Genomic DNA, 10,220 nt, shown 5'->3' on the forward strand with positions numbered 1-10,220 from the left:
GATAATGAGTAATGTTGAGCATCTTTTCATGTGTTTGTTAGCCATCTGTATGTCTTCTTTGGAGAAATGTCTATTTAGTTCTTCGGCCCATTTTTTGATTGGGTCATTTATTTTTCTGGAATTGAGCTGTAGGAGTTGCTTGGATATTTTTGAGATTAGTTGTTTGTCTGTTGCTTCATTTGCTATTATTTTCTCCCATTCTGAAGGCTGTCTTTTCACCTTGCTTATAGTTTCCTTTGTTGTGCAGAAGCTTTTAGATTGCCATCAGAAACTTCAGGTATAAACTAATGACTCAGGCAAGTTGCAATGTCAAAATGATTGAACTTATACAGACGTTATGGAACTAACAGTTCCAGGATGTTGATCCATAACGTGCCAAGAATAGCTACTTTATATTTTTTGGTATTACCACTGACAAACAGAATACTCTTCAAAGAACTTTTATGGTTTATTCAATAGTAGTTTTATAAAAGGTCATAAAGCAGTGGATATTGAACAGTCACTCATAAACAATGGCTTAACAAAAATGACTTCAGCCATTCTTTCTATTAAGAAAATCACCAAATCATCAAATTTCAGAATTCTAGGATTCCTGCTATTATGCTGTTCCCAAATCTTTCCTATATCATCTTTATGTTTCTCCATAACAAAAATGATGAGAGCTATCATCATTCATCACCATTCATTAATTCAATAGACATTTTTAAGAGCCTACTAACATCCCTAAGAACTTAACTACATTTGGAGCTAAGGATAAAGGCAAGTAAAATAGTTCCTGCTGCTGCTGCTAAGTCGCTTCAGTCATGTCTGACTCTGTGTGACCCCAGAGACAGCAGCCCAACAGGCTCCCCCATCCCTGAGATTCTACAGGCAAGAACACTGGAGTGGGTTGCCATTTCCTTCTCCAATGCATAAAAGTGAAAATGAAAGTGAAGTCACTCAGTCGTGTCTGACTCCTAGTGACCCCATGGACTGCACCCTACCAGGCTCCTCCATCCATAGGATTTTCCAGGCAAGAGTACTGGAGTGGGGTGCCATTTCCTTCTCCAAAAATAGTTCCTACCCTCAAGGAAAACATGGTCTATAGCAGTGGTCCCCAACCTTTTTGACAACGGGACCAGTTTCCATGGACAACTTTTCCATGGACTGGGTCATGGGATGATTTAGGGTTAATTCAAGTGCATTACATTTATTGTATACTTTATTTCTATTTTGTGGCAATCTCAGGATATTCTGCCTTGACTTAGGGTTAGGGTTCAGGCTCCTATAAGAATCTAATGCCACTGCTGATGTGACAGGACATGGAGCTCAGGTGATAATGTTAGCAGAGGGGAGTGGCTCTAAATATAGATAAAGCTTCACTCACTTGCCCATCACTCATTTCCTGCTGTGCGCCCCATTTCCTAACAGGCCACAGACCAGAATCAGTCTGTGGGGCCCAGGGGTTGGGAACCCCTAGTCTATAGTTTATGGTCCAGCAGAGGAGACAGTCTACAGCTTACATAATGAGGGAGATAGGTAAGTATTAAAGAGAATGCACTGTGATATAATCAAGCACTAAGACAGGCACTGAGTCTGAGGGAATCAGAGGAGGCTTCCAGGAGGAAGTGATGAATCGCTGAATCCTGGAGAATGAGCAGGTTCTAGCCAGGAAAAGAAAACAAGGGTAATTCAGGGGAGCTTGTGTATAAAGGCACAGAGGCAGGATGGGCCACAAGGTGGAGAACCGCTATAAGAGGTTCAGTTCAGAGTAGGGGAGAGGACAGACAATGGTGAGAGACTGCATTACGGAAAGAATATTCCATCTTTATCCTCAATGAATGCTGACAAAAATTGATGACAAAAAGGCTATTCTTACCCTCCTCTTCCATCTCACAAAGAAACAAGCCCAGGGAGACTAAGTGACTTGCCGAGGGTTGTATATTTCACAAATGACTAAGATAAGATTTCAGTTTAGAAATTCTTATTCCAGAGCCACAACTCATCTGCTCAGCATAAACGGATTTTATACTATGCTAGGAGTTATAATTTGACCTGGGAGGTGATGGGAGGCCAAGAATTTTGGAGAATGACATGGTCCGCTGTGCCTTTCAAAAGGATGGCACAAGTTACTGAGGGGAAGAAACAGGGCTACATATGAGATGGAACCACTACATATAGTTATATGTGTTGTATCCTCTACAAGCTAGGAAGAGTCATGAAATGGCACCTTTGACATGGTACAGCGCCTGACCTACACGGCCAGATTTAGTGTAGTTGCAAGTAAGGAGGCTAATAAGGTACTCCAGACATAAAATGTAGGAAGAGTTGAAATAGAAAAGGGCAGTGGCAGAGACAGGAAGGGTTCGTAACACAGAAATAATGATATCAAATCAACAGGAGTTAGTGGCTGGTTGGTTGAAGAAGGTGATGCAGAGAGACCAAACATAAAATGGCTTTATTTTGTGTGAATCTTAAGTTGTAACCACATTTTAGAATCCCCTTCCCTATTTAATTCTGAGTTAGATGTGGTTCTTTTCTTTTTTAATTACTTTACAATATTGTGGTGGTTTTTGCCATACATTCACATGAATCAGCCATGGGTGTACATGTGTTCCCCATTCTGAACCTCCCTCCCACCTCCTGTGCTAGAAACTTGCACGAATTTGCATATGATTTCACAAGTGAAAGGAAGCTGCAGCCCTTATGCTCTGAAGGTCGTCACAGTTAGAGGTAAGGTGAGGCAGACCCAGAAAAGTGGCAGATGCCAGTCTGCCCTCTTCCTCCTTCCCCACACTATAGCCTTCAGGGCCAGCTGTTCATCCTGTCTGCCTCCTCTGCTGACCAAAGGCTGGAATCTAGGACCAGGTCCCAGCCTTGCACAGACTTCTACACTTGCCCCCTTAGCGGTCCCTCACAGCAGACTCCCCTCAAGCTCTGACTTGACCATGCCACTGCTACAGAAGGACGACTTAGTGACTCCCCTGATTCATCCACTCTCCTTTCTGGACCCCTCCTTCTCCAGCTTCAGTTTCTGGTCCCAGCAGGCTCTGTTGCAGCAATCTGAATAAATTGAGTCTTGTCTCCTGCTGTCCCTGACAGCACTATGGGGCCTCCATCCACTCATCATGAGAGGAAACACAGTCCTAATGCAAAGAAATTTGGATCAGAGAAAAAGCATACCGGGGCCATGCCAGTCCTCCAGGAACTGCAGGCCCTGAGGCTGCCTAACCTCCCAAAGTGCCTTTGCAACCAGATGGACAGAAGGACCTTGCCTTCATTCTGGAGATCCATATCTAGAGATTCATACCCAGACAAATGCCATGTCTAAAGGATATGCTGAAAATCCAAACTCCAGAAAAGTGTGAAATTTCTCTTGGAACTGGGCCTCTAAATAATTTTCAAACCAGGCTTTTCTAAGAAAAATGTGCTCAAAATCCAGTAAGCTTAGTTACTGGTATTCTTAGCAGGATTTTCCATTCTCTTTCATTCTTGGTCTCTTTATTACAACTTAATCTTTTTAAAATCCTATTTTGGATCATTTGAACTTCTCAGAAGTACTTTGGATTATTGGAATTACAGACTTCATTTTGAAATTGCTTTTCATGGCTCAAAAAGTCTTATTATAGTGGTGCCTTCTTTCATCATGCTTTTTAAAGTCAAGGGTTCCTGGGATATGCTCTTAGAAGAATTAAGTCAGTTTTACTGAATTTTATCCCCTACCAGTTTTGGTTTTATTACCTTATTTGCCTCAGGGAGTTTAACAGTATAATTAAATAGGTTCTTTAGATATTAGTTGCTTTATTCTACCTCATTTTAAAGCTTTTGGATTTTTTGGAAATCTAAGAACTTTCAGATAGGTTTGTGAATATTTTTTACACAACCAAGTTATGGAGTGACTTATTCAGATGTGGGTGATATTTGTTCAATATGTGAAGCTGAATTTCAGAAAAGTATTCTTCCCTTCTGTCAGCATATATTTTTTGAAGAGTGCATTACCTTATGGTTTTACAAAAAGAATGTATGTCCACTGCACAAGACTGTGATTTTAGACCATAGTCCCAAATGGAAAGATGGGGCTGTCTCATCACACCTTCAAATATAATTAAGCATTATAAACTATTAAAACCACAAAATACTAATTTCATTTGGTTACAGTCACTATTGCTAAAGGCATTAGGATGGATTTCAGTACTAAAAACTAAAAAAAATATTTCCAAACATTTTTAGAACACTGGACTAAGATTTAAGCATGTTGTAATTTTTGTTAATTTAAATGAGTGAAAGAACACTGTTTTTGAAAATATAACAGTCAACCTAATTTGTATGTCAACAATACTTCTTCAGTCCTAATTACTTGGCCTATGATTGCCATCTAAAATTGTAAATATGTTTTCTTGTTAACTTTACCAAAAACAGCAACTGGATAGCTAACTAGAACTAATTGTTTTAGAGGAATTTGGGTCTTCTTTTCTGACACTGTTTCAGAATAATGAATATTTTTCATAATATTTTAAGATAGATTTCTATTCAAAATCTGAAATTTTAATTTTCATAAGATATATTTTATATGAAAGTTTCATATGCTATATTTTACCTAAAACCATTAGATTTTCTAAGTGCATATTAATTTACTGAGGATGATATATTTTAATATGGTATTACTTTTTGTTCTATGATTAGCAATCAGTAAGAATTAACCATTAAATTATCTCAAAACCTCAGTGTTAGTGCAAAGATTACATTATGGTGTGGCTTCCACCCAAACCTACTGTCCTCAAGGTAACCACCATCAAGCTGAAACAGAAGGACATAGGGGCAAGGAGGCAAATAAATAAACTTGAGAACATCTAGGCAAAACTTTGAATATAAATACTAGCATGTGGAACTGACTAGAAACTAACAGATCAAAAACGTTTTAAACTTCTAGGTAAACTGTACTGCCAAATAAACATTATTTTAACCTGAAAAAGCCTTTGGCTGTTGCCCCCCAAAATTGAGAACATGAAATGTGATCACTAAGCTGACGACAGCTTTTGCAGTCTGCTAAAGCTACAACTCATACCAAAATGGACCCTGCTGAATTCAATAAGAAAATTAAGAATCAATAACCTCGAGAAGAAAAATTCTTCTTTTTAGGTTATTTTAAAGAAGTTTTTTAAAAAAGATTTAAAAAAAAATTTTAAACCTGCTTCTTTATGAAACTGTGTATATGCACGCATACACACACACATGTGTGGTATGTTTCCAGACAATGAATGACATTCATGCAACAGAACATAATGAGATGGTCTTCATTTAATGCCACATTTGTCAAGCTCCCTCTATGTGGCAAGTATCCTGCAGGTGTCTATGGTTGGAAGATAAATAAATGATTTACCAGGACTTAGAATCACTCACAGACTAAGACAATTGGTAGGGACATAGACAGCTTAACCAGGATACATGAGGGCACATGCTATTATAAAAATAGAAACCACCAGAACTACAAAGGTTGAGAAAGAATCAGGAGCAACTGAATTTCCTTAACCCAATAATGAAGATCATTCTTGATCAGACCCAGTCTGCCTTTGAAGGATGAAATCTTACTACTTTTCTTCACACAATTACTTGCTCTCATACCCAAGCTCCACTTTTCCACTTCCATGCCTTGCCCTCTGCCTCAAATTCTCTATGACCTATTGCTGGGCACCGTTTAAAGTGCTACTAAAATTTCACCCATGAAATCATCTCTGGTGCCAATGGGGTGGACTGTTCCCTCTCTGAGCTCCCATCAGCTCTTACTGCCTCTCAGGAAGTTACCATTCTCTGCCATGTAGCATAGCTATTTTCTCACTTGCTGTCTTTTCTGTGGAGACTAAACTGTAAACCCCCTGAGAACCAGGAACATTTCTAGTCATTTTTTATATTCCCAGTACCAGGTATGGCACTTTGTAGGTACATAGTGGATGTTCAATAGGTATTTTCTGAATTTAGAATTTTAAGCCCACAACTCACTCCCTGAGGATGCTGCCTCAGCACATATCAGTAGTCACTGTATGCTTTGGTCCAGAGCCTAAATGTTGGTTGATATATCATGTTTTCTCATGGGAGGAGGGCAACTGTGTAAGAGGATTCAGTAATAATGAACAAGAAAATAAAAATAATGCTTACTTGTTTCACAAAAATTAAGAAAGTTCAATAGACAGTAGTTTACTGGTTAGAAAAGATTGAAATCTCCAAGTTTTCTGTACTGTAAAGGAATCTTTTCTGGAAGAATCTCTATTAACTTTCAAAATATCATGTTCAGCATTTGCTCTTGAACAATCAGAAAGAAGAAAATGGGTGACCGCCTCCCTTTTGAATATCAATACCATTAGCAAATTTTGGAGTGAGGATAGGTAGGCGAGGAGAAAATATTGACGATAAGGTTCCCACAATGATGTCATAAGAGAGTTAGAAGCTAAAAGTTTTAGTATGCATAAGTTTATTTAACTGAGGTGAACTTTAAGTTTTTGTTAACAAGAGCAGACAAGAAAGAAAATATAAATAAATCAATCCATGGATAACATCTCCGTAAAGTATATGGATAGTAGAGAGATTTTTGTGGAAGTAGTCCCAATCTGTTGGGTTCTGGAGCCCCTTGACAACGGTAATTATTATAAGGAGATGTTAAACAGGAACAGCAAATCTTGCCTGTGGATATACCTACACGTACGTGCTACCATTTGACACAAACATGTAGATATTTCACTGATGAGTAACAGAATGTACGACAGGTTGGAGGAGCCAGGTAGGCTGATGTAGCTTCTCACATAGGAAGAGCTGTCAGAGGCAGAGATGGGACTCTACTCATCACCATCATGGGTGCACATGATCAGTGCGTGTGATCATGGCAGGAGCATGGGCTTTGAAAGCCTTGAGCAGAAAAGAGAGGTGGTAGAGTCAGCACAATGGCATAGGCTTCGTAGTGAACAATAGGATTGCTCAGATCTTTAGAAAGCTACCACATTCATAAAATTCTGTGTATGGTTACTTTTTTGTGGGAAATGGTTAAGGGGCTGAGCTTCTGGATTTGGCCCTTGGGCTCATTTGAAATAGAAAAAAAAAAAATAGTAGGAGTAAAAGGAAGCATGAGGCATTAAAGAGGGGAAACTCAAGGAATCGTGAGTAGCACTTTGCCTGTTACAGATCCTAGAAATAGAGCTCAAGCCTAATTTAATCTGATCTTCAGGGGACCTTGAGCAGTATCTGAGTTTCTTATATAAATTCACTTAAAAGTGTTCCTGAATTCTTAGAAGCGTTTTGTCATTGCGTGTTTCCTCAATTCCAATTGATGGGATAATGCAGAAAAAAGTTTTATATTTAAAAAATCAATTTTCATACTATATGAGTTCAGAATTAGTACTTTCAGAGCACTGACCTGTTATGACTGGTATCAAGACAAACACGAATTTGTTAGCTTCATCAGATAGGGAAGGCTGAACTGGATCCACTGCAGACTATAAAATGCCATGGAGGCCACAGTCTTTTCTGAAAGCATCTATAAAACTAAACACACCCTGCCCCATGTTCTATGAATAAATAGAACTGTTGGTCACAAGGAAGGCCCAGAATGGATGTAAATGGTCCAGTTCAGTTCAGTTCATTCACTCAGTCATGTCCAACTCTTTGGGACTCCATGGACTGCAGCACGCCAGGCTTCCCTGTCCATCACCAACTCCCAGAGCTTATTCAAACTCATGTCCATCGAGTCAGTGATGCCATCCAACCATCTCATCCTCTGTCGTCCCCTTCTCCTCCCGCCTTCAACCTTTCCTAGCATCAGGGTCTTTTTCAATGAGTCAGTTCTTTGCATCAGGTGGCCAAAATATTGGAGTTTCAGCTTTAGCATCAGTCCCTCCAATGAATATTCAGGACTGATTTCCTTTAACATTGATTGGTTTGATTTCCTTGCAGTCCAAGGGACTCTCAAGACTTTTCTCGAAAACACAGTTCAAAAGCATCAATTCTTCAGTGCTCAGCTTTCTTTATAGTTCAACTCTTACATTCATACATGACTACTGGAAAAACCATAGCTTTGACTAGATGGACCTTTTTTAGCAAAGTAAATGGTCCAAGCTTTCATCAAAGCTTCTGCTTTCCTTTTCTGTCACTATTTCATTTAATCCTCACAACAACTTTACATGGAAGTTAATATTATCTTGGTATTAAATATGGAGAAACTGAGGAACAGAACTGACCAAGTTCACACAGTTAGTAAAGTTCACACAGTTAGTAAATAGCAGGACCAGAGTCCAAAACTATTTATATGACTGTGAAGCCCATGAGCATAATGATTAATAAGTCAATTAATCAACTACTTTTTGAGCATCTACACTGTATAAAGTACTAAAATAAGCATACTGTTAGCAAATGCTACATACATTATTGTATTACTCATCATTCTCCAAAAAAACAGAACCAATAGGATATATGTATGTGTGAATATGTATATATTTATTATGGAAGTTGGCTCACATGAAAACAGAGGCTCATAAGGCCAAATCTGCAGTGTGGACTGGCAGGCTTGAGACCCAGGAGAAATGATGCATCTCTAGTCCCAAGCCCAGCAGGCACAAGCCCAGGAAAGCTGATGGTAGCTATGAAGTCCAAAGACCGTCTGCTAATGACTTTCCCTCACTTGGGTGAGGGTTGGCCTTCTTGTTCTGTTTAGGCCTTTAACTGATTGGATGATGCCGACTCACATTATAGAGGTCAGTCTGCTTCACCCGACCCATTAAAATGTTACTCTCCTCCGAAAACACCCTCACAGAAATGCCCAAAATATGTTTGACCAAATATTTGCACACCCTATGGTCCAGTCAAGTTGACACATAAAATTAATTGTCACAATTATATTTAAAATGAGCCTTCCTCTCTCAAACCTTTTTTATAGTAACTTCATAATTTATATACTTTACTAGCCTGGGATTTAATCCAAGTACTTTTTAGTCTCAAACACTTGCTGCTGCTGCTGCTGCTGCTAAGTCATTTCAGTCTCTGTGCAACCCCACAGATGGCAGCCCACTAGGCTCCTCTGTCCCTGGGATTCTCCAGGCAAGAACACTGGAGTGGGTTGCCATTTCCTTCTCCAATGCATGAAAGTGAAAAGTGAAAGTGAAGTTGCTCAGGCGTGTTCGACTCTTAGCGACCCCATGGACTGCAGCCCACCAGGCTCCTCCATCCACGGGATTTTCCAGGCAAGAGTACTGGAGTGGGGTGCCATTGCCTTCAGGATATCATTTACATTTGTACCTCTTATTTTTAAACTTTAAATTAGATTTTAAATGAAGATTTTTCAATTACTGTGTCCTCAGGAAACTTGTAAATATACTAAGACATAAGTCTGAAATTAATACTGTCAGGATTAAGCTCCTATCTAATAAAAACATTACTTAAATAAGTATTTTTTTTCCACATTTACCGTATAGATAAAGATAAGAAAAAAAAGTCAGGGAAATGAGTACTGAGGAGGCACAATGTGAAAGTGAACATGAACTTGCTCAGTCGTGTCTGACTCTTTGCGACCCCATGGACTGTAGCCTACCAGGCTCCTCCGTCCACGGAATTTTCCAAGCAACAGTACTGGAGTAGGTTGTCATTTCCTTCTCCAAGAGATCTTCCCGACCCAGGGATCAAACCCAGGTCTCCCGCATTGCAGGCAGACGCTTTACCTTCTGAGCCACCAGGGAGGAGGCATAAAAGAAAACTTAAATCAGGTGGCAAGAAATATTACTAATAACAGAATTAAAAATAGCAGTTAATAGAACGTCTGGTGAAAAAGAAAGCAAACCTTAGAACTATGAGAACAAAATCTAGAACAATGAGTCCCTACTCTCCTGCTCAGAGCAAAGGATTAGTGCAAGGGTTAGGACTAGGTCTCAGTTTTTAGGCTCCCTGAGGGCAGGAATCACATCTTTATGTACCCTGTATGTGGTAAAATACAGGCCTTACAATAACAATTCAATAATTGTTCAATAATTTTTTAAGTTAATAAATGGATATTTGAAGAAAAATAAACTAACAGAGGGAACAGAAAAAATCAGAAAGGCACATAGGGACTTCCCTGACAGTCCAGTGGTTAAGACTCCACACTCCCAATGCAGGTGGCACAGGTTTGATCCCTGGTCAGGGAACTAATATCCTATATGCCATGTGGGCAAAAATAAATAAATAAAAGGGATATGATGTGGTTTGGTTACAGCCCCACTAAGTACACA

The 10,220-nt window shown here is 39.3% G+C and overlaps 1 pseudogene; it reads left to right on the forward strand.

Annotated features, from left to right (window-relative positions):
• Window positions 1-2,216: 2,216 nt before the first annotated feature.
• Window positions 2,217-4,421, forward strand: LOC113890336 (annotated as a pseudogene).
• Window positions 4,422-10,220: the final 5,799 nt, after the last annotated feature.

The sequence above is a fragment of the Bos indicus x Bos taurus genome, chromosome 3, assembly GCF_003369695.1.
Source record: "Bos indicus x Bos taurus breed Angus x Brahman F1 hybrid chromosome 3, Bos_hybrid_MaternalHap_v2.0, whole genome shotgun sequence".
NCBI lineage: Eukaryota > Metazoa > Chordata > Mammalia > Artiodactyla > Bovidae > Bos > Bos indicus x Bos taurus.